We start from the raw sequence: 19822 nt of genomic DNA, 5'->3' as shown, positions 1-19822 counted from the left end.
GCACTAAGGCAGCCCCTACATTGACATAATATAGAGGCGGGGGTGCTGCGGCGAATTCTCTCCCCCCTTAAGGAGAACCCTGCGAACGCCTATGATAAATGTACAGTATCATAGACGTGAGTTTTTGTTCGCGGGAGAGGCGCACGCACAGATGTTGATTTCTAGTGCATACCGCTGTAATTACGTTGCTCACTGCGATGTCATTTGCTTCTAAAATAGTCAAAACTGTGGCGGGTGAAGCACCATTACAGTGGCTAGAAGAAGAAGTGTGATTACCGTCAAGCGGCGTCTATGATAAAGGCTGAAGGCGCTTAGCTATGCATCCGCTAGGTGGTACTCGCTATCGCATACACGCGTCGCATTCACGTGTCGCATACACGTATCGCATACACGTCAAGCTCACGTGCATTTGTCCGGTCAGGAGCGATCAGTTGAGCTTCGAAGTTCCCGTAAAGTGCTTAATACGTGTGAAACTCTTTGTCGACACGGTTAGCCGCCTTCGCATCGCTTTGTAAGCATCCTAGAGTAGTTTGCATTTGTATGTAGGGCGGTTCGCTGGCCAGGCTTGTAAAGTGTTCCGGCGATTAAGCCACTGTTTTGTTCCCGGCTGCGTGACTGGTTACAAATCCTGCAAGCAAAAACTTTCATTGTTCGGCGTACCTAAAGAATATGAGCTGTTTCTGAAGTGGCAACGGAACATACCGAGAGCTGACAAGCCGCTGGAGAGAAATGCCGCAGTATGTGAGTTGCATTTCGATCAGCAGTTTGTGTCGCAGCATTTCGAGCATGTAATACAAGGCGAATTGGTGCGCATTGGTCGGACCAAGCCGGTTCTCCGGCCAAACGCTGTGCTGACTATATTTCACAATTTGCCCAAATACCTCTCGACGCCCCTAAAAGAATTGCGCGGGAGAAGCCAGCATCATATTCCTCGTCACCCAAAAGAAGACGTCGCGTGGACGGAACTTGTTGCCCAAACTCTGAAGTTGTTGAGGCTGAAGAAGTCTGTGCTACTGTTGATGCTCCAGCTGCACATGTTCTAGTAGTCCTGAATGTGCCACTTCTGACCAACCAGTGGGCGAAGCACGTGTTCAGCGAGAATACCCTTCACGTGGCCTACAGCATGTGGTTACCTAGAAAAGACATGAGCCTGCTTCATATGCTGAAAATGGTGGTATTTAGATGCATCGAAAGTGTGCTAAAACATTAAGTGTTTGTGCGGGGTGTCGAGGTCACGCTTTATGTGCCAAGAGATCCAGCATCTACTTTGCGAGAGGTCGACAGCCTGTGTGCTAGCACTGGAGCAGGACTGAGTGCGGAGTTTCTGCTAGCGTGTTCCAGCGCGAATTCGAAGCAACGGAATGATACTCTTTACCACGTTAGATGTAAAGGTGTATCAAGCCAGAGTGAGAATTGGTGCGTGTCGTGCAAGTATCTGAGGAGACTGCTAATTAAGCAAAGGTGCTGAGCGAAGCAAACGAAGAAGACTAGAAGAAATATCTCATCAAAGCTGAGAGTGAAGACTCAGGAAATGCGACGCCTTAGCATGAAGGTAAAGCCACTAGAGCAATTGATCTCCCAAATGAAGGAAGAAAATGAGGTGACTGAAGAATCCACCCTCCTGAAGAAAATTGGTCAGTTTCCACCTAAGCAGAAGGCTGCCTTTATTCGGTGTTTTGAGGCTGCGACACGAAAATCTCCGAAGGGGATGCAGTATAACCCTGAATGGCTTCTTAAGTGCACCATTATGCGTATAAAGCACCCACGGCTCTATGAGCATATACGTAGAGAAAAAATCTTGGCGCTACCAAGTGGCAGCTGCCTCAAAAAATACATGAAGCAGTACGAGAGCACGTTTGGTTTTAATCGCAATGTGCTTTCAGGAATCGCCAAAAAACAGAAAAAAATGACTGAATTTGAGTGTCACGGTGAACTAAACGTCGATGAGATGAAGTAGGATGAGAATTTCGCTGTGAAAGGTGGCTCGGGTAAATTTGACGGCTTCGTCGACTTGAGTCCTTTCACTCCTGAGCCCGAAAAAACAGTTGCATGCACCCACGGTTTGGTGATCCTTTTTCTGCCACTTTCAGGGTCGTGGCACCAGATGTTTGGTGTAGGTACATCCCGGGAAAGTGTGAAGGCACCAGTGCTTTAATTATGAAATTGCAAAGAAACAGTAAGGAACTCAAGAACTTGTTCTTGGGCGAGTTGGTGCCTTAGTTTGCTAAACATGTGCGTTCTTGTCTTTTTTGTGTTTTTAGCTTTCCACCGAAATAACAAGTTCGGCAAGTAGTAAGAAGGTAATTTTTGAAGTGTGGCTATACATCTTAGTCGCAGTGCATGCCATAAAGAAAAGAACACGGGAGTGTTGAGGTTGGTGTTACACTGGGTGCACAAAAAAGAGGGGAAAAACAAAATTGTTTAGGCAATAAGCGACTTCTTTTACCCAAAGGCTCAGCTATAAATGCGTTAGTTACTTGTTGAAAATGCCAGCGAAAGTAAAAACTTGTTATGCTAACGTAAAATTCATCAAAACCCATGGCTACCATGGCTACGCCAGCAGCGCGCCGACGTGAAAGCAAGTGCGAGTGCCGCCTAGGCCGTGAATCACCGTGGCGCACGCAGGCGACGGCTCCCTGATCACACTTCTCCTTCTAGCCACTGTAGGACAATGTAGGACAATCAATATTTTAACGCGCTGTTATGTCTTCGGCATCTTACGAACCCGCTCCAGTTCAGAACGCGCCGTTCTGTGCTGAACTAGGACAGTTTTAAGCCAAAATATCAAGCAACACTGTGCGTCGGCCTTGGATGCGTAATTGTCCACGTGGTTGACGCGTGCCAGTGGTTGCGCGCCCTTCTCCTCCACAGGCGCGACAAGGCACTTTTGACGCGTAGGCGCGAGCACATGCGTGGCTCTCTCTTCTTTTCGTGGGCACGCGCCCCAAGAGTGAGGGCATGACGTAGACGCAAGAATTGGCCAAAGTACATAGCAGCGCAGTGACATTACTCCCCTACGTAGACGACTGCGTATTGACGTTGCCATCATTAACACGGGACATAACGAAAACTGCTTAACACGACATATGTAGTTTATGTGTATTGGTGATTGAATAATATAATAAAATTTGATATAAAGTCTAATGCAATTGGGGGATGTGCATGCCGTTTCCATTTCCTGATCTGACGCATCTGAATATGTCAGATAATGCACAGAATGCCAAAGGTGCACAGTACCACCCCTGAAGCAAGCAGGTCTTTTGACACCAATAGAGCCACCGAAATTTCCCATTTGAGCAGGTAGGAATGGATTTGCTAGAACCATTACCCGTGTAATCATTCGGAAAGCAGCGGATAGATGTAGCAATCGACTACATGACCCGGTATGCCGAGTCGTCACTCTCACAAAAAAGAACAGCAAATGAAGTGGCTCAGTTTTTTGTGACCCAGATAGTACTGGGACATGGCTCACCAAAGGTCCTCATAACTGTCAAATAAACTGCAGTCATTGCCAGCCTAGTACAACGTCATAAAACTAACGCTTACAGACCACAGAAGAACTACAGCGTACCATTCCCAAACTAACGGGTTAACTAAAAGGCTCCACAGGACGCTTGCTGACATGATCGCGATGTGTGTCGACGTCGAGCATCAAACTTTTGACACCATTTTAACCTAGGCTACATTTGCGAACAATAGTGTAGTACAAGAGACAACCCACTTCACGACATTTCAACTTGTTCATGGTCGCACAGTAACAAGGGCATTAGACGCGATGTTGCCCGTCAACAACGCGAATGAATAGAGCCCTGACCTCAGCGAATATGTAGGAAGAGCAGAAGAGGCGCGACTACTATAACACGGCACCGCATCATTCAGCAGCAGGACGTCGAGACGCACCGTTACATTCTAAGATGAATGGACGTACAGTACTCTCCTTGAGACAAAGTGTGAATCTGGACTTCTCTACGTGCGCGTGGCCTATCAGAAAAGCTTATGCGACGCTATTGTGGTCATTACAGGGTCCTCCGTCAGCTCGGTTTATTTAACTACGAAGTGATTTCTGAGAGTTAGGTATGAACAACATGACGCAGGAATCTGCCGGTAGTTGTATATTGTCATGGGGTCGTGACGTGGCCGAAGACAGGAGACTTCGTGTTGGGATTTAACTGTTTATTTGGGCGAACCTGTGCCCGGTGAACGGAAAGTCCAATTACAGCAGCAGTCTCGCACAGATAGCAGTCTCGGACTGATAGCGGCGAACGGACCGTCGGCCTTCGATCAACAACTGACAAGCGGCGAAGCGCGTCGGCATTTATACTCCCGCCGTCGAATGTTCTAGCGCTACCGCTGGCGGCGGCGTACGTTCCAGAACAATCTGTACCATTTGCACAGTGGGCGTGATCTTATCGAAATGATCTACTACAGTCCGGAACCCTCTCGAAAACTGCAGGCGCGGTTTGCGCTGAGAATCGTGTGGTGTTTTGGGACGATAACAAAAGCTTGGGAAATGGAACGTGGCATTGCCCCCCTCTGAAAAAGGCATCGTCTCGATGCTTTAACTAAAGATGGAGGTACAATAATAATGCAAGAAAGTACAATGAATAAATTACAATACAACAATAATACAAAAAAGCACTGTTTCAGTTTTTTAACGCGAATGAAACGGCTTTAGGCGTGCGACATGGACGACTTCAGGTCGCGATCGGCGTCGTTGAGAGTTCGTGATGCCGTCGGTGACAACCTCGTAATCAAGTGGGCCGAGACGTCGAACCACCCTGTACGGTCCGAAGTACCGTCGCAGAAGCTTTTCACTTAGTCCACGTCGGCGTATCGGCGTCCACACCCAAACACGTTCACCGGGCTGGTATTCCACGAAGCGTCGTCGAAGGTTGTAACGGTGGCTGTCGGTCGTCTGTTGATTCTGGATACGGAGCCGCGCAAGTTGTCGGGCTTCTTCGGCGCGATGAAGGTACTCGCTCACATCGAGGTTTTCTTCGTCGGTGACGTTGGGTAACATGGCATCGAGCGTCGTTGTCGGGCTCCTTCCGTAGACCAATTTGTATGGAGATATCTGCGTCGTCTCCTGCACCGCCGTGTTGTATGCGAAGGTCACATACGGAAGAATGGCGTCCCACGTCTTGTGTTCGACATCGACGTACATTGACAGCATGTCGGCGATCGTCTTGTTAAGCCGCTCGGTGAGGCCGTTGGTCTGTGGGTGGTACGCTGTCGTCCGGCAGTGGTTTGTTTGGCTGTATGCCAAGATCGCTTGAGTTAAGTCGGCAGTGAATGCCGTTCCTCTGTCGGTGATAAGGACCTCCGGGGCACCGTGACGTAGGACGATATTTTCGACGAAGAACTTAGCTACCTCGGATGCACTGCCTTTTGGCAGGGCTTTTGTCTCGGCGTAGCGGGTGAGGTAGTCGGTAGCTACCACGATCCACTTGTTTCCGAAAGCCGACGTCGGGAACGGCCCCAGTAGGTCCATACCAATCTGCTGGAAAGGTCGGCAAGGTGGATCAATTGGCTGCAGAAGTCCCGCTGGCCTTGTCGGCGGTGTCTTGCGTCGCTGACAGTCCCGGCATGTCCTCACATAACGAGTGACATCGGTGGTAAGACGTGGCCAGTAGTACCTTTCTTGTATCCTCGCAAGCGTGCGAGAAACACCGAGGTGCCCTGCCGTCGGATCGTCGTGCAGGGCCTGCAGGAGTTCTGGTCGCAGAGCTGAAGGCACCACAAGGAGGTACTTAGCCCGAAGCGGTGAAAAGTTTTTCTTTTGTAGAAGACCGTTTCGTAGAAAAAACGACGCAAGTGCGCGCTTGAATACCTTCGGGACTTCGGCGGTCCTGCCTTCGAGGTATTCTATTAGGGCCTTAAGTTCCGGGTCGGCCCGCTGTCGTTCAGCGAAGTCGTCGGTAGTGATCGTTCCCAAGAAGTAGTCGTCATCCGGGTCGTCGGGTAGCGGTTGGTCGACAGGCGCACGAGAGAGACAGTCGGCGTCGGAGTGTTTTTTGCCGGACTTGTAAATGACAGTAATGTCATACTCTTGAAGTCTCAGGCTCCATCGTGCGAGGCGACCTGAAGGGTCCTTCAAAGTGGCTAGCCAACACAAGGCGTGGTGGTCGCTCACAACTTTGAAGGGCCTGCCGTAGAGGTATGGGCGAAATTTTGACGTAGCCCAGATGATGGCGAGGCACTCCTTTTCTGTTGTGGAATAATTTGCTTCTGCTTTGGATAGCGATCGGCTGGCGTAACTAATAACCCTTTCAAGTCCGTCAGCCCTCTGCACAAGAACGGCGCCAAGACCTACGCTGCTTGCGTCAGTATGTATTTCTGTCTCGGCGAATTCGTCGAAATGGGCAAGTAACGGAGGCGTCTGGAGGCGATGTTTAAGCTCCTGGAAAGCGTGTTCCTGTGGCGTTTCCCACTTGAACTCCACGTCGGCCTTGGTAAGGTTAGTGAGAGGATCGGCGATGCGGGAGAAGTTTTTCACGAACCGCCTATAATAGGCGCACAGGCCCAGAAATCAGCGCACGGCTTTCTTGTCAGTGGGCGGCGGGAAGTCGGCGATGGCGGCTGTTTTCCGTGGATCAGGACGAACTCCAGACTTGCTGATAACGTGCCCCAGAAACAAGAGCTCTTCATACGCAAATCTGCACTTTTCTGGCTTCAGTGTGAGTCCGGAAGTCTTGATGGCTTGAAGTACAGCTTCAAGGCGCCGAAGATGCTCGTCGAAACTCGAGGAAAACACGACGACGTCGTCCAAGTACACAGGGCAAGTCTGCCACTTCAATCCTGCCAGTACTGTATCCATAACGCGTTGAAAAGTTGCAGGCACTGAGCAAAGGCCGAAGGGCATCACCTTAAACTCGAAGAGGCCGTCCGGTGTTATAAACGCCGTCTTCTCTCGGTCTCTTTCGTCGACTTCGATTTGCCAATAGCCAGTCTTGAGGTCCATTGACGAAAAGTACTTGGCGTTATGGAGCCGATCAAGTGCGTCGTCTATTCGTGGGAGAGGATACACGTCCTTTCTTGTGATTTTGTTCAGGCGGCGATAATCGACGCAGAAACGTAGGGTCCCATCCTTTTTCTTCACTAACACCACGGGGGATGCCCATGGGCTCTTGGACGGCTGGATAATGTCATCCCGCAGCATTTCATCAACTTGTCTCTTCATGGCCTCACGTTCTCGCGTCGAAACCCTGTATGGACTCTGACGGAGTGGTCTGGCATTTTCGTCGGTTATGATGCGATGTTTCGTGATTGGGGTCTGCCGAATTTTCGATGACGACGAAAAGCAATCTTCGTATTGCAGGAGAAGGGTCTTGAGCTGTTCTTGCTTATCGTTCGGAAGCCTGGGATTGACGTCGAAAGCTATGGGAGGGGCTTGGTTCCTCTGAGCAGGTTCCGCAAAATCGGCGAGGGCGAAAGCACTGGTGGCTTCGACAATTTCTTCGATGTATGCGACCGTTGTTCCTTTGTTCACATGTTTGTACTCATTGATGAAATTCGTGAGCATAACCGTTGCTTTGCCTCCCCGCAGCTCTGCAATTCCTCTTGCGACGCAAATATTTCGGGTGACCAACAGATGCTGACTGCCTTCAACGACGCCTTTGAAGTCAGGTGATTCAGGAGCGCTGACTGAAATAATGACGCTTGAGCGAGGCGGAATGGTGACTTGTTCTTCCAGCACATTCAAGGCATGGTGTCCAGACGGCGTGCGCGGCGGTAGTGCTTCTTCTGTGGATAACGTTATCGACTTTGTTTTTAGGTTGATGACAGCACCATGGAGGCATAAGAAGTCCATGCCAAGGATGACATCTCTCGAGCAACGCTGTAGGACTATGAAGTCTGTAGGATAAATACGGCCGTTAATGGTGACTCTTGCTGTGCAGATTCCTGCAGGCGTTACGAGATGACCTCCGGCTGTGCGGATTTCAGGGCCTTTCCAAGCTGTCCTAACTTTCTTTAACTTCGCGGCGAACGACCCACTGATGACAGAATAGTCGGCTCCAGTATCGACGAGAGCGGTCACACTGTGGCCGTCGATAAGAACGTCGAGGTCGCTAGTTCGCCGTCTCGCATTACAGTTAGGGCGTGGCGTCGGGTCACGGCTGCGTCGGCTTGTTCCGCTGATTCCATGTTGCGTCGTAAGTGAGCTTCAGTAAGTGAGCTTTCGCCGTCAGGGCTTTGCCTGGTTGGCGTTGTGTTCGGAAAGCTCCGTCGCGGCGTCGTCGTCGTCGGAGGATCTTCGGCAGTTCGTCGCACAGCAACCGCACCTCCACCGGTTGCTGCCCTTAGTTTCCCGGATACGGGCTAAGAGACCGGCCCCGCGTTGGGCCAGAGTACTGTCGGTGGTGCGGTGACGTGCGGCGGCTGGGCGACGGCGAACGCGAAGGGCTTCGTGGTGTCCACCGAGTTCCTGTCAGGTAGTCGGCGATGTCACGTGGTCGTTCTCCTGGCTGCGGACGTGGTGCATAGACGGCGAAGCCACGCAGTCCCATCTGTCGGTACTGGCAACGGTGGTAAGTGTGCCCGGCCTCGCCGCAGTGGTAGCACAGTGGGCGGTGGTCAGGGGTGCGCCAAACGTCGGTTTTCCTCGGCGCACTGCGCTGGCCCGCTGGTGAACGGTAGGTCGTCGGTGGGGGTGGTGGCGGCGGTGGTGTCTGGCGACGGAAGTGCGACGGGGTGGTGTTTTGGCGTGGACGGGTAGGAGCGTTGTGGCGCAATGCAGCGGCGTAGCTCATAGTTTCTGGCTCGGGCAGCGGTGTATGGGGATTTCGAAGTGATTGCCGAACTTCTTCTCGCACAATGTCGGCGATCGAATCCACTTGAGGTTGCGCCGAAGGCAACAGTTTGCGCAGCTCTTCCCGCACGATCGCTCGGATCGTTTCACGCAGGTTTTCGGAGTCACTGGTTTGAGCAGCAGCGCATTCTGGAGTCAGGCGACGATTATACTGTCTATTGCGCATGTCAAGGGTTTTTTCGATGGTGGTCGCCTCGGATACAAATTCTTGGACGGTGTTCGGTGGATTCCTCATTAGTCCCGCGAAGAGCTCCTGTTTGACCCCTCGCATGAGGAAACGAACTTTCTTCTCCTCAGGCATGTCTGGGTCAGCGTGACGAAATAGGCGGGTCATCTCCTCTGTGAAAATTCCAACCTTCTCATTCGGTAGCTGAACCCGGGTCTCTAGTTGAGCAGCGGCCCTTTCTTTGCGAGCGACGCTCGCGAATGTTTGCAGAAATGCGCCGCAGAAGATATCCCACGTTCGGAGCGTGGACTCACGATTCTCTAGCCAGGTCCTTGCGGTGTCTTCCAGGTAGAAGTACACACGCCGGAGCTTTTCTTCGTTGTCCCAGTGGTTGAGGGCGGCCACACGGTCGTATGTTTCTAACCAGGACTCCGGGTCTTCGAACGATGACCCATGGAAAATTGGTGGTTCCCTGGGCTGATGCATGACCATCGTGGGCAGGGATGCGGCGGCTGTCATTGTCGCTGCAGTCGCGGTCATGCCCTTGGTCTTCCGCGCCTTGTCTTCTAGAATCCCGTACTCCGGTGGTAGCCCTTGCTGTCGGCGGCTTGTTCGCTGCTCCTGGTTGGCGTCGGTGTCTTCTCCGCGACGTGGGCTGGGTTCACGGCTTGACGGGGGCGTGCGGTACATGAACGAAGCAGCACCTCCACCAGAAGTCACGGGGTCGTGACGTGGCCGAAGACAGGAGACTTCGTGTTGGGATTTAACTGTTTATTTGGGCGAACCTGTGCCCGGTGAACGGAAAGTCCAATTACAGCAGCAGTCTCGCACAGATAGCAGTCTCGGACTGATAGCGGCGAACGGAGCGTCGGCCTTCGATCAACAACTGACAAGCGGCGAAGCGCGTCGGCATTTATACTCCCGCCGTCGAATGTTCTAGCGCTACCGCTGGCGGCGACGTACGTTCCAGAACAATCTGTACCATTCGCACAGTGGGCGTGATCTTATCGAAATGATCTACTACAGTCCGGAACCCTCTCGAAAACTGCAGGCGCGGTTTGCGCTGAGAATCGTGTGGTGTTTTGGGACGATAACAAAAGCTTGGGAAATGGAACGTGGCAATATGTACAGATGAAACCGTACTACGAAAGGAACTGAACAACCAAACTGACTCACGTTCTCAAACACCAAGACAAGTCCTATACTTTGGATGCTGTCAGCCGGCTGTACGCATTGGGACTGTAGTGCATGATCATCATCATCATTTTCTCAATCACCGCGCCGCGCCTCTCGCGCAGCAGATGCTAGCTTGAGCGGCGCGAGAATTAGAACGAGCTTCTGGCCTGGCGGTTTGGACGCTGGTAGTCGACGTGGCTCCGCTTCAGGCCTGCAATAAAGTGGCGAGATCGGCACGGCCCCATCGGCCGCCTTCGACGTCATCTCCACGTCTCCTCTTCTCTTGCCGCTACATTGGTGACCCGGAGAACACGCCCTTCGCCGAGCGGCCCGCGGCCATGTTCCCGCAACTCTGCCCGCCAGTGCCACCGTTCCAATCGACCTACCCAAAGGTATGGTTTATGCAGCTCGACGCCGTTCTGGCGCTGAATGGCGTCACGGACCAGCTGCAGATGCACGCCATTCTTCTCGACGCCCTCCCGGTAGAGTTGCGTCATCTCTCTGGCACTTCAACCTCCAGCCAGCAGCCTTACGATGACCTCTGCTCGGCGGTGCTTGCCAGACATGGCCTCACCTACCACCCGCTGCCGTTTACCCGCGACTTACAGGTTTCGTCCGCGTCGCAGCGTGCGGTACCCTCCGGCCCAAAAGTCTTCACTGACCAGGACCTAGCTTCCCCGACAACGTCTCCCTCCGCCTTGGATCCGGCCGCTGGCGCGGTGAGTCTCGCACCCGGTCACAGATCCGACGAGGTTCTTGAGGTCGTTCCTGCTACCGACGACCTCTCCACCACGGGGTGCGTTTTTTCGAGGTCCTTGGCCGATGGTACTTCAGGCATGCTTGCCGCCGGCTCGTCTCAGCCGACCTCCATGGCTCATGGCACGGCTGACACGTCGGGTTCTGCGACGGCGGCGTCATCGAGCGCCCTGGCGTCTACAACGATTGCGGACATCGTCACGCCTGCTGTTCACCCCCCGGTCGCGAGGGCTTCAGTGTCAACGATGTCCGGGGGTGCCTCTCCACTCACCTCGGTAATCTGCGTGTCTGGCCGGCAGCAACCATCCTCGCCCTCGCGGTCTCTCGCGGGCGAGGTTGAAGCCAAGGGCTGTCAACCACGGCCAGACTTCCGAGATGTTGCGACTCTGACCGACACTCCTGAGGACGACGTGCCTGATCTGCCTATGTCACAGCAGACCGCACATCTCACGCCTGGCATGCGGGCACCCATCTTCCATACCGACCTGCGCACGAACCGACGTGCGCCGACTACTGAGGGTGATTCGCCAGGTCAGGGTACGCCCACTGAGCCTCCTCTGGAGTCCAGGTCTGCTGATTCCCGTGACACGCCTCCTGCTGAGTTCTTGACGGAAGCCGTGGGCGAGCTGGCGTGTGACTGGACTGTGGGCACACCCTTTTACGGGCCGCATGCGTCATTCACCTCTGCCCGGCGTGTACAATCCTACTTGCTCACTGCCAGCGTGGGTGGTCAGATCCACTCATATTCAGATGCCACTCACGTCATGACACCTGCGTACCGTCATGGGCACCAGTGCTGTGCACGCCCGCGAGGGCACCGTCAAGGCCATTGCTTGTCGATGGGTGGTCTGCAGGACTTCACTACGCCACTTCTAATTGATTCGCGCGCAGGGGCCAAATCAGCTTTCGTGCACCCGTCGTCACCTCACCCTGAACGCATCGTTACTACATGCAATGCTAACTCGCGACACCCTGTGCGCTCCCAGCTAGCCCCAGCTGGTCATCCTGTCACCCACTTGTGTGCAAACACAGTTTCGGAACGCTTACTTCTTCGTCCTCTGCGCAACTCCCAGTGTCGCCCACCAGAGACCCACTGGCTCCCTTTGGTCACTACACGTTGACAAACTGGACTTCCTAAACGAACACCTTGCGGATTGTCGTTCATGTACATAGTCTCTTTCTCTTTCTTTGTCATATACACTTCAAATCGCGCAAAGCGCTAGGGGGGGAGCCCTGTAGTGCATGATCATCATCATCATTTTCTCAATCACCGCGCCGCGCCTCTCGCGCAGCAGATGCTAGCTTGAGCGGCGCGAGAATTAGAACGAGCTTCTGGCCTGGCGGTTTGGACGCTGGTAGTCGACGTGGCTCCGCTTCAGGCCTGCAATAAAGTGGCGAGATCGGCACGGCCCCATCGGCCGCCTTCGACGTCATCTCACGTCTCCTCTTCTCTTGCCGCTACAGGACGATGCTTCTTAGGAGGGGGACTAATGCCCCTGTTCGACATTCATAGAAGACACGTGCAATAATTTGCGTTCGTAAAAGCTGCCACACAAGTGGCAAGAAAACCACGGCATGGAACGTCGTTCTGTACGAGCCTCCATGCTAGGCCACGAGACCGCCATGAGTATCGAGGGGTGAAAAGTGAGACCAACCAAGTTAGAGATAGCGAGCGAGGGACATTTTCGGCTGACTGTTTAGGTTTGAGTTTACGGGCACAGGGCAGCCCATAATAAATAGTTGTTGAAGTACCAGGCGCAATATTTATTGGTAACATCCTGTATGAGAAAGCGTCCGCGTGAATATATCCCCGTTAAGTGGTGCTATAGCTCTCTTATATTAATATACAGTAAAACCGAGGGACCAACCATGGTTTGTAGCACATGTGCGCACATTCAAGTGTCACCGCGATAACATTAAACAGTTCGTTTTGCAGAAATCCCGCCATCAGAGCTGGCGTCGTTAGTGGAGTGCCAAAAACCTATCTTTTCCATCGTTGTAAAATTGCGAAAAATGCAAATAACACAAACAATATAAATAATAAAAATTCCGTAGTTCCCGCGAGTATGTAAGCCTGGCTGTAACTTTTTACGACAGAGTGACGAGATTTGTAGAAAATGCTTCAAAAAATGACAGGTCCAAGGTTTTATGGGCATCGATCATATTTGAAGCACGAGTGAAGGAGGTCGATATGTCACTTTCAAAAGGGGACAACGTTACGAGGTGGACGTAAATTATGTCGTGAACGACTTCCATGCCCCGATTATTAGTTCGGGATGTGTCTTTTACCTTCGTCCTTCCATCACGTCATGTATTACCAAATTTCGTATATATGGAGATAGCGAAATGGCGCGAGCACGCTATGAGCATACCATGCTATCATGTTTCATATGACAGCGAATCAAAAATATTGTGTTTGGACGTGTTAGTTACATTTTTCGTCCATTGACGTCACGCAAAACCAGATTTCGTATATGTGGAGCTGGTGAAACGGCTGCGAGCACTCTATGAGCGTAGCGTGTAGTCATGTTTTACATGACACGCATATCACGATAATCATTTTGGACGTGTCATATACCTCCGTCGTCTATCCATGTTACCTCATACCAAATTTCGTGTAATGTGGAGCTCGCCAAACGGCAGCGAGCACGCGATGAGCATAGCAGGCAGTAATGTTTCACATGACACGCATATCAGGATTATCATGTTTAAACATGTCATTTACCTTCGTCGTCTAATGACGTCACCAGATACCAAGAGAAAGAGAGCGAAATAGAGAGGCATTTGAGGTTAACCAAGTTTGCTTCAGTTGGTTACTCTACATTGGGGGTGGGAGATAGTGGGAATAATAGAAAAGAAAGAGATAGAAAAGAAGAGGAGTAAGAAAGAGAAGGATGAATATTCAGCTTGAGATTACACCGCACGGACTCACACTGTTCTATCACAAGAGCCCGTGAAGTCTGGTGGTCCTTAAGAAGTACAAGAGGGCTTTTGTGGCTTTGCACGTATGCAAATCTCGTCGGCCAAGGCCCCAGGGTCTTCTTTTCTGTAAGCGGTAGTGAATCCAGATGACAACGCTTGACTTCTGTATTACCTTGTTCAGACTGGTATGCTGGACAGTGACATAGAATGTACTCAAGCGTCTCTTTGCAAGTGCAAATGTTGCATGCCGAACCGTTCGTCATTCCAAGAAGACAAGAATACGCATTCGTAAACGCCACGCTCAACCTCATGCGACACAACAAAGTTTCATTGCGTCGGGGGAGCCCGGATGGCAAACGAAGTTGCAAGTTTGGGTCAATCGATAACAGGTGCGCGTAATGAAATCTGGCGTATTTCAATTTATGATAGTTATACGGCGAGAAAGTGATTGTAGTCACCTTGCAGCGTCCGTTCTCAAGAGCGATATGGGCATGCGCAGGTCTTGGTCATGAGCTGATCGAGCAGCTTCATCCACGTGGTCATTGCCCAAATTTGCGCAGTGCCTCGGACACTATTAAAATATGGCATTGTGACCTTCCCTGAGCGCTTCGCGGTAGTTGCGCTTTAGTAGATATAGTGATTGTTCGTGTAAAGCGTGCTGTATGGCGAACAATAGTGTCTTTAAGACTGACCTCGAGTCGCAAAGGATGGTCCATTGATTAGGTTGCTGCCGAAAAATGTACTGGGAGTTCTGCTGCTGTCGACGTCGTGGTGTGAGAGAAATTGTACTGAAGCAACAAATTAACAGAGGAAACAACCACTGCTCCTGTGGAGCTGTTGGGATTAGTGGAGCCATCGACGTAAACAATTATGCGGTCAAAGTACGTTTCATCTAACAGAGGCAAAGACAATTGCTTTAGGACATACGTGCCTTCTTAACGATTCCAAGAGCCATTAAGTGCAGGTCAGGTTGACGGAGACTCCATAACGCAGATGCTGGACGCATCGCCAGTTTAAAGCAAGGCGGTAATATGTCCTGGCGTTTCCTCACAATACCGCAGAATGCAGCATGGGGCCTCCGCGCTGTCAAACACGCTAAATGATGTGACGGAAGCCGTGATAAATGCCAACTGTTTGTTCGTAACGTCTTGACATTGATATACGTTGTGACCGGCGGTTCTTGTTAGATAACAATAGCTGCCATTGTCGATGAGCATCTTGGAAGGCCAAAACATGTCCGAAGTGCTTGGGCTTATAGGCTCTCTAGTGCACGGATGTTAGTCTTGCACGTGTTGGACAGTGCAAAAAGGCTGTACCGGAGAAGTACGAGAAAAAGGGCTGCAGGAAGCTGCCGCATAGAGTGCACGAAGGGGCGCCATGATTTTCGGCAACAAACATGCATACATTCTCAATGCCAATGAGATTTTCCTTCAAATATCTGACATGTAGACTCCAGGTTGAGTCACAATTCATGATAACACATAAGAATATATGACTGCTTTTATATGCAATTGATTCGCCATCGATCCGCTGTGAAATACCGCTGTGCATTTCTTTGTGGTGATAGTCAAACCTTGCTTGTGAAAATATGCCGATGTTATTGTAGCCGCCTTCTGTATCCTTGCGCACACTTGAGGCCGTGTCACGCCGGACGCCCAGCGTAGAGAAATATGTGAGATTCTGTGGCAGCACATTGGTAAGCCCCTCCAGAACCAGGTTCAAAAGAGTGGGACTCAAAACGGCACCTTGTGGCACCCCACGACCTGTGAAATGCTTATTCGTACGCACATCTTCAGTTAGAACAAACATCGATAATTTGTGAGGTAGCTTCTTACCCATCGAAAGGCGCGACCTCCAAGTTCAGCTGCTTCGAGAGCATTGAGAACAGCCTCATGGGTCACGTTGCAATAGGCACCTTTCACGTCTAAGAACAGAGCTACCGACAGCCACTTCTTAGCTTTCTTCTGCTGAACAGAGGTCGCTAAGTCAATGACGCTATCGATTGAAAAATGATCTCGTCAAAGCCAGTAAAAGCATCTGCATAGATGTTTAATGTTCCAGGTACCATTTCGTGCGTGTCAGCGGCATCCTCTCAATGACCATGCGGTGCTGCTTGATAGTGTTATAGGCCGGTATGATGCCACATCTAATAGACACATTCAGGGCTTCAACAAAGACACCAAGCTACTACACTTCCACTCGTCAGGCACTATACTAAATTGCCAAGACTTATTTGAAATGTTCCGGAGACAGCATCGTGCCTTCGGGCCTAGGTGACGTAGGGCAGCATAGGTGACTCCATCAAAACCTCGGGACGATGAGCGCCTGCACGTGGTCAATGCTGCGTGAATGCAACCTGAAGTGAGTGAGTGAAATGAACTTTATTAAACATATCCTCAGGAGACTGAGAAGGGGCTATTCTGACCCTTAATTCATCCTGGAGGTTCCGCATAGGATGGCGCTGGCAGATGAAGGCTTGTAGCGATGTGCCGAGCCCTCTGGATCGCCTGTAGTTGCTGCTTGTATTCGTTGTTCTTTAGGGCTTCCTGCCAAGCCTCTTAGGTATTTAGTTGTGCTGCGCTGTGGATAGGGCACAGCCAAAGCATGTGTTCGCAATTGTAATAAGAATGTATGCGAAGGGAGCATGCGGGTGATGTTTCGGGATCAACCCTGTGTTAGGTGGATGGTGTTATTTTCGTATGTTTTTGCCATCTTCTTAGAGTTAGAGCTTGTGCTTTGTTAAGTTTTGGGTGTGGTGCTGAAAAGGCACGTCCTTGTCCCCGGTAATGTGAAGTGATTTCATGGTATGTGAGTGCTTTGTTCTGGCTGCAGCGATTCTCGTACCGCCCACCCCTCGAGGGGTCGTTGTCCGTGGCGCGGCGTGTGAGTTCACGCGCCAGGCGGTTGACGTCTTCGTTGGGATTGCAGTGGTCGAGCCCCGGTAACTGTCCCATGTGGGCTGGGAACCAGGATACGTGGATTTGAGCTTTCGTACTCTATTATCACGTTGACTGTGAGTTTTACAGTGCTTCTAGCTACTGGACCAGCCGCTGACGTTCGTGCCGCCATCTTCGAGTCTGTGTATATTGTGAAATGGGCTTGGCAGCTCTGCAATGCTAGCGCGATGGCCATTTCCTCTGCTTCGTGGACATGGCTTGTTTAGACGGTTGCCCGTTTACGAGGTTTCCGTCTATATCAACGACAACTATGGCAAACGCCTTCCTGCCGGAGTAGCGAGCGGCGTCTACGAATAGCGTGTGCGTGCTGTGTATTTGCCTTGTTTATGAGCGCCTTCACTTGGTCCTTCCTTCAACCTTTGTTGAACGTTGGGTGAATGTTGGGAGGGATTGGCTCAACCCTAATGTGTTGCCTCACGTCATTGCTTTGTTTGGTTCTTTTCTCTGGTTGAAAAATAGGGCAAATGCCCACGTCTCGGAGAATGAGACGGCCTACCTACGTCAATGACAGGGGCGTGATCTGTACCACACTCTGAGCCTCAAAAATTTCTTCGGCCGTGTTGTGCAGACCGAGTTGTTCGAGTTTCTTGTTGCTCGTGCTATTGGGCAAGCCGAGTGCTGTTTTGAGTTCCTTGCGGAGCATGGAGTCGACCTTTTTGACTTCAGCCGTCGTAAGTTTCAGAAAGGGTAAAGCGTATGCTGCGTTACTTACGAGAAAGGCGTGATACGCCTTTATGATGCGGTCTTGTAAGAGACGTGCTCTATTGTTGGTGATTTTAGCAGTGCCTCTTGCACAATTATTCGTGCTTTTTCAAGACGATTGAGGGCTTCCGTGTGGTGGCCTTCCTAGGCGCTTAACGTTAGCGCTAGTACCTTAACCGTATATATTTGCAGTATTGTTTGCTTTTTCGCAGCTTTGAGCAATACTTGCTGCGTCTCTTTTTCCGTATTTCGCCGAGAATTAAAGAGCGGTAAAGTAGCTTTAGTGAGAGAGAGTGCAAGTCCAGTTGGCTTATAAAATTTTTCGGTTGTAGTCAGTGCTTCTTGAAGGATTCCTTCCAAGGCACCATATGAGGGGCCACTTGGGACACATATGGTAATATCATGCGCGTATATGATGCACGAATAGGAATTTGAGCGAGCATCTCCGACAACTGGTGCATCGCCACATTAAAAATCAGTGGCGAGAGCAGGGATCCTTGTGGTGTGCCGATATTTCCGAGTCGTTCGGGTTCGCTGCACAGCTCTCCTGTGCGTATCGTGGCGGTTCTGTTCGCCAGAAAGGCTTTAATGTAGTTGTAGAATTTGTCGTATAAGTTCATGTGCAATGTTTCTCCCAGTATGTGTTCATGCTTTACGGTGCCAAAAGCCTTGGTCAGGTCCAGGGCTTATACGGCTTTGTGCGTGTGGAGGAGCCCGTAAGATATGTGCTCTCTTAACATCAACAAGGCGTCCTGTGTGGACAGTGCCCTGTGGAAGTCAATAATGTTTTGTGGAAAGAGCACGTTGCTCTCAATGTGGTCCGTGATACAGTTGAGTATTGCATGCTCAGCTACTTTTCCAATGCAAGATGTGAGTGATATGGGCCTTAAGTTATCGATGCTCAGCGATTTTACAGGTTTAAGAATCAGCGAAACCTTGGTACTACACCATTCTTGTGGTACGGTACTCCTTTCCCATGCCTCATTTGTCTTCTTAGCAATGATTACGATCGCTCTATCGTCTAAACTCCGTCAAAGGTTATTGTCGATGCTATTTGGCCCTGGTGCAAATCTGCCATTGAGTTGCTGCAGCGCAAACTGTATTTCAGCTTCGCTCAATGGTTCGTCTAGCTTTTCTTGCGGTCGACCTCCATATGAGAGATTTTCATTTTCCCAGGCTACTGCTTTGCTTTCTAGTGGGCGATATCTTTCACCTAGCGTTTTGAGGAGAGCTTGGGATCCACCACTGTCCTGGGCGAGCTTGTGCACCAATCGTTAAATTTGCACCTATGTGCCGCCTCTGGTAGGTTTGTTGCTGTCGGCGATAAGGTGTTTGAGCAGCCCCAATTTGATTCCCCTCCGCATTTTGCCATCTGCTTCGTCACATGTGTTGTTCTACTGCTGGGCGCAGAGCGTTTTGGCGTGAGATACAATTTCGTGGCCAAGGTCCATGATTTTCGTGCACAAGTGTTTGTTGAGCTGGTTTTTACCCCACGCTTCTTTTAGTTCATGCTTTTTCTGCAGCTAACTGTCCAGGTGAGAGTCCATGGTTTTAATGGATTCACCAGTCTCAACTTCTTTGGTGGCCTCATTTGCTGCAATTTTTCATTCACTTAAAAGGGCCTCATATGATAGTTATGTACTAACCTCCTGGTCTCTTATTTTACGAAACTGGTCCCAGTCGGTGATTTTCAATTTCCTTGGCACTTTGACCTCGTTCTCAATGGTAATTTCCAAGATGCAGTGGTCGCTACCTAGGTGCTCGGCGAGGTTATCCCACGCAGCTCTGACATTCTTGGTGTATGTTAAGTCATACATTGTGTCCCGCTGTACCGAACTACCTTCTCTTGAAGAGAGGGCAAGGTGGTTTATAATGCAGGTCCAGTGCATTTGCGCTTTGTGCTAACTTGGTGCCTTTGCCTTCGCTTTTAACTATCTTCACTCGGTGCTCCTGGCAGTAAAATCGCCTGCTACTGTAGGTGGATTGTCACCCGCCATTTTTACCCCGGAGGTAAGCAGTGTGTTGAAGTCTCTTTGCTTATCTGATGGAGGACTGTAAACGTTGAGCACAAAGATGCTTTTTTTAACAGTCCTCTCTACTGAAGCGTTCCGTATGTATAGATGCCCTACATACGGAATTATAGGAATACGGAAGCCGTATATGCAGAAAGACCAGGCGGTACTCCACATATAAAGAAAGTCGACTGATGCGAACAGGTCCGCATATAAGGAAAGGCGTATGATGCAGAAAGGTCCACACATAAGGAAAACCGTATTAATTACGCGGAAATGAAATTTTGTCTGAATGTGATAGAAAGCAATAAAATGTGTAGAT

At 50.7% G+C, this 19822-nt stretch overlaps 1 protein-coding gene across 4 annotated transcripts in view; it reads left to right on the top strand.

The window, feature by feature from the left end:
- Nucleotides 1–19822, top strand: part of LOC119159444 (uncharacterized) — a 633480-nt gene that overhangs the window by 198641 nt on the left and 415017 nt on the right. The gene's annotated exons all lie outside the window — the stretch shown is intronic.

This window comes from Rhipicephalus microplus, chromosome 3 (assembly GCF_043290135.1).
Source record: "Rhipicephalus microplus isolate Deutch F79 chromosome 3, USDA_Rmic, whole genome shotgun sequence".
NCBI classification, from domain to species: Eukaryota; Metazoa; Arthropoda; class Arachnida; order Ixodida; family Ixodidae; genus Rhipicephalus; species Rhipicephalus microplus.
The sequence above is the reverse complement of the archived record's forward strand: the minus strand, read 5'-3'. Positions and strand labels throughout refer to the sequence as shown.